This window comes from Antennarius striatus, chromosome 3 (genome assembly GCF_040054535.1).
Source record: "Antennarius striatus isolate MH-2024 chromosome 3, ASM4005453v1, whole genome shotgun sequence".
Taxonomy (NCBI): domain Eukaryota; kingdom Metazoa; phylum Chordata; class Actinopteri; order Lophiiformes; family Antennariidae; genus Antennarius; species Antennarius striatus.
In genome coordinates, this window is record NC_090778.1 from 11247501 (window position 1) to 11252731 (window position 5231).

The following is a 5231-nucleotide window of genomic DNA, read 5'->3' on the forward strand; positions in this document are numbered from 1 at the left end:
ATGAAAGTAAAATATCTTCTGATCTTCTGAACAGCAGGATTTGACTGTTCAACTGAATGTAGCTTTGTGTGTGTGTGTGTGTGTGTGTGTGTGTGTGTGTGTGTGTGTGTGTGTGTGTGTGTGTGTGTGTGTGTGTGTGTGTGTGTATGTGTGTGTGTGTGTGTGTGTATGTGTGTGTGTGTGTGTCAGAGAGAGAAAGAGAGATCTTTATTGACTCCTTCATTAGCTGCTTTGTTAAACCTGAGTCCCGCTCAGCAGAACAGTTTACATGTCAGCATGTAATCTCAGAAATATTGTCAGTGACACACCCCGCTGCCCAAACACACACACACACACACACACACACACACACACACACACACACACACACACACACACACACACACACACACACACACACACACACACACACACACGTTTTCTTACAGAAATATAATTGTATACTTCTAACCAGTTTGGGCAATTTTGTGATTTTGTGTGATAGATGAGCAAAAAAGTGTGTGTGTGTGTGTGTGTGTGTGTGTGTGTGTGTGTGTGTGTGTGTGTGTGTGTGTGTGTGTGTGTGTATGTGTGTGTGTGTGTGTGTGTGTGTGTGTGTGTGTGTGTGTGTGTGTGTGTGTGTGTGTGTGTGTGTGTGTGTGGTTCAGTGCATTTCAGAGGGTGGGTGCTCATAAATAAAGGCCATGCATTATTCAGGATTGCTCCTCCAGCTAATGCCCTTTAATGTGCCCAAACAACCATAATGTACTCTGTTATCAAGGTGGCAAAGACCCCCTTTACAAATGTGCACACACACACACACACACACACACACACACACACACACACACACACACACACACACACACACACACACACACACACACACACACACACACACACACACACACACACACACACACACAGATGTCAAACCTCAATCCCTAGATTTTACACGATGTCTTTTTCAGTGCCCCTTGTCGGCTCTCCTCTTGCTCTCAAATGTTCTCATGTTCCTAATTTTCTGGAAAAAATCTGTTTGAAATTTGATCCAAATTGCTGTTCCTCACACTGTCTCCCTATATTTACACTGAATTTTGCTCAATTTGTCTCTAATTTTGTCCTGCCACTGTTTCCATCTCCTGCGCTGCCCTCCCACATCTTCTCATTCCGCCCGTTTCTCTTTGTGTAGAAACGCTATCTCAGTACAGTTCTGTTGAACCTACTGTTCTAAATGTCTGCATGGGCCAACAGGGCAGCTTCCTGCACTATTGGGATTTTGTCCAAATAAGATTTATAGCTGTAAAGTTCATAAGTCTATAATATTAATCATTTTTAGGGGAAATTGAACAAATTCCATCTAGAAGTAAACAGGAAACTGGAGCAAAAAAAAAAAAAAAAAAGACCCCACAAAACCATAAAAGGTGTGAAATGTTTATCTCTGCTGCTTTGCTTGTCCGCATTTTATAGACAGTGTTTTATGTGCTAATCACTCTGTAATTGATTCACTTGTTCAGCGTCTGTGGCTTTAATAGCTTTGGCAGTTTGGGATCCTCTTTTGTTTTGTCTTTGTGAAGCACTTTACCTCTTCTGAAATGCCATAAATCAGTTTTACATCTTTTATTTGTCACTTACTTTATTCCTGTTTCTGCACCTGACAATGATGCCGCTGTGCGTTTCAGTTGCGCTGTTTCACAGAAAGCAAAAAGGAACTTTCAGTTTTTTAGTCTTAGAACAGTGATTTTAAAAGTGTCAGCTGCCTGGTTTATATGCAAACTAAGTCAAGATGAATGAAAAGCTGCTTTTATGCGTTGCATCTCGAGAGATCATTGGGATGGTTGGGAAGCAAAGTTCTAAAAACTCATGATGGTCAATCTCAGACTTCAAGGCACATTTTGGTACATGAAATTTAAGATCCCCTCACATTTGTCTAATAAATTTATTGTTAAGTCAGTAATTGTCCCGTTTTAACACGTTACTTATCAAGAGCAGGTTGAGGGTAGTGCTGTACACATATCAGACATCAGACTCTGAAATCCAGTTTCCAAAAAAATCTACAAGATCTGAATCTTTTGTTGTTGCAACTGGTTTCAGACTGGAGTTTGATTTTCTGCGCGTCTGAGCTGCTCTCATTACTAGAATCAGACACATTAAACACACACTTGCCTGCAAACCTGTGATGTTATTCACATCTGTTGTTCCGCTTTTTGGTGAAATATTAACCCTTCACTTGACGACACACAAAAGATGACCCTCTCCGTCAGTACAGCCACACAAACAGACACAAACAGATCAGACAATGGTTCCATTCATCTCTGTGCTCTGTCTCTACTGTCTCTCTCCCTCTGGCCTCGCATCAGCTCTCTGTAAACACAGAGAAGGTCAAATACGCGTCTCGTCTCGTTGACCTGGATCTGCTCCGGGTGTTTTGTCTTTTTTTTTTTTTTTTTTTTTTTTTACAGTTTGTTTGAAGGCCTCCAGAGCAGACTTTTTTTTGTCATGGTGCAGGCTCTCTTAACCAATTAGTCATGTGGGGGTGTCATGGTAAGTGGTACTGGCAGGGAATTACAGCTTTGTTTTAGCCATAACAGTTCAGTTAAATATTGCGGCGGACATGGACACGAAATGTTCTGCGTAACGCCAGACATCAAATCAAAAACAACAACTCTCTGTGTCGCTGGTAATTTTATTCACCATCAGCTGACTTCCAATTTTGCTCCTTAATCAATGGCAGCCTCAAGAATTTTACTACAATTTAAAGGCATATTTGACAAATCTGCAAGACAGAACACACAGTTTACAGACGTTCTTCAAAACTCAACCTCACTACAGTCAGCTTTTTGAAAAAAAAAAGAAATGTGGATATTTCTAAAAAGCAAATAGCAGAGCTGTAGCATATGGTTGATGCAGAACCAGCTAAATCCTCCCATGTAATGTAAACTAAACAGGCATTATGAAATGCATACCTCTACCAACAGTCATATTTACCAAATTTTACTTCAATCCTCCCCAGCATTCAATGATTTATTTATTTTTTTTGGTGCACTCTTCCCACCCAGTATCATGAAAATGCATCAAGTGGTTTTTGCGTACTTGATAAAATGCTGAAAAAGTCTTATTTTCTAATAAAAGAAGGAAAATCTATAAGATTAAAAACCTGAGATTCACATCTGACATTAACCCTGGTTTTTGTTTTTGTTTTTGTCTGTGAACCGCCCTCTGCATGGATAGACTGGGGTAACCCCATACAGTACACCCCCTCTAGTGGGGCATAAAAAGTCATGAATCTGCTTCTTAATTTTTTTTATCTAGCTATGAAGCAAAAGAACAAATTACAAGAGTTTTGTACAAAATGAAGCAGAATAATTTCACATCCAAACAAGCCAAACTTTTAAAGGGTGGTGCTTCATGGTGCTCCAACTCCAAAGTAGTTCATGACATACTCATCAGCTCTTCTATTACATTTCAGGACTTGCTCTTCAAACATTTTCCTTCTGCCTTCACTTCCCTCATTACTCCCTCTGCTTTCGTAAACATCCAGCACGTCTGACTGCACACTCAAAAAGCCCTCGACACACATGAATGAGCATCACCCCGGTTTTTTTTCCCCACGTGCCCACATTTGTGACTTTAAAGCGAACACATGCAGCTGCTGCCCTGTGTCTCCACTCCTTTAAAGGATAAGGAATACACACACTACCTTAGAATATGGGACCTTATCAACTTATTACCAAAGGTCCAAAAGTTCCAGAGAGAGTAGATCCAGTCACTGATGAGGACAGATGCAGCATGAAGAAACATTTATCACTACATATTGCATTAGAATTCAATACTGCTGAGAGACAGATGCTTTCTGATAGTGATCATAAAGAGGAGTGAGGGGATGTCTCACCACGCTGATGTGTTCTCCGTCCTGTCAGAATCTGCTCCTCTCTTCTTGTTCTGCTCCTTCTCCTCCACTTCTCATCTGTTTGCCGGCTTTGCTCTCCTACCTTCCCTCCCCTGGTCAGCTCTGCTCCGGCTCCCCGGGGCGTCACTGAGGAGGCGTGCGTCTGCTGTCTGAGTGTGTGTGTGTGTGTGTGTGTGTGGGTGTGTGTCTCTATGTATGTGTGTATGTAGTGTGGTAAGTGTGTAATTGTGAGCAAGCTGGTGAGAGAGCGCCTGTGCCTTGTGCTGCGACCTCAAGCGTGTTGTTGCAACTGTGATTGGGAGAGAGGGGAGGTGTGTGTGTGTGTGTGTGTGTGTGTGTGTGTGTGTGTGTGTGTGTGTGTGTGTGTGTGTGTGTGTGTGTGTGTGTGTGTGTGAGAGAGAGAGAGAGAGAGAGATAGTTGACAGACACACACATCTCTGCCTCAGGGAAACACCCCTTTCCCTCTCCCCCTTCTCTCTTTCCTCTTTCCCCTTCTTGTCTTTTTAATTTTTCTCACATCAGGTTTTTTCTCTCTCACCTGATCACCTTGAAGGAATCATAGAGCAAAACATTTCCACTCCTCCTACTCCTCCTCTGCCCCCAATGAGGCTCCCATGGAGCCGGTCCTCCTTCTCGATTCTTGTTTTTAACCTTCTTCTTTGTTGTCTTTCGTCTTCATATTCCCCCTTCAGTTTGTTGTTGCGAGTCCCCTGAATCATGAATAAGTTACACAGAGCTGCCACAAAACTGCACAAAGGCAACAAAATAACCCAAATATCTCTGTTTGACTTCTTTCTATGAGCTGTTGCTTTTAATTTGATTTAAAATCAGTAGAAATTGGCAATGTTTTCACACTTTCTATGCTTTTTCTTGCTTTTCAATCTATAAATGAGATTAATATAATAGCAAAGTAGTAGGTGGCGAGAGAATGGAATCCTTTCACTCTTAAAATCATTTCAGGGACAAATTGTTTATCGATGATTGCAGAGTTTGTACTTTGCTGAAGTTTGTGGAAAATGTCAAGATGTGAACAGTGTGCACAAAGTAAAGAAGACATTTTTGAAATATGCCTAATCTTGTTATCTAATCTTTTATAAACACTTCAGTTTAATACCACAAAAATCTACATCATATCAAGTCTCTTATAGTTTCTGTTGTACAAACCTTAATATCCTGAAGAAGGTAAAATGACTAAAATTTATCAACCTGCTTCCAATAAAACATCCTCCTTTATGTGTTTCTGAGATATAAGGGTCTACATCTGGAAAACAAATTATTGAGCTTGTTTGTCTGGAACGTCTTTGTTCTTTAAAAAAAAGATTATTAAGGATTCTATTAAAGA

The 5231-nt window shown here is 40.8% G+C and overlaps 1 protein-coding gene across 2 annotated transcripts in view; it reads right to left on the reverse strand.

The window, feature by feature from the left end:
- Positions 1-4178, reverse strand: part of hs3st1l2 (heparan sulfate (glucosamine) 3-O-sulfotransferase 1-like 2) — a 25811-nt gene extending 21633 nt beyond the window's left edge. The window contains exon 1 of one of the 2 annotated variants that reach the window (XM_068311899.1): positions 3872-4178. The gene's annotated coding sequence lies outside the window, so the exon portion shown is untranslated. Of the gene's footprint in view, positions 1-1614; positions 1644-3871 lie in introns of those variants that run through there. The other variant, XM_068311900.1, reaches the window with a different exon arrangement.
- Between the last annotated feature and the right edge of the window lie 1053 nt (positions 4179-5231).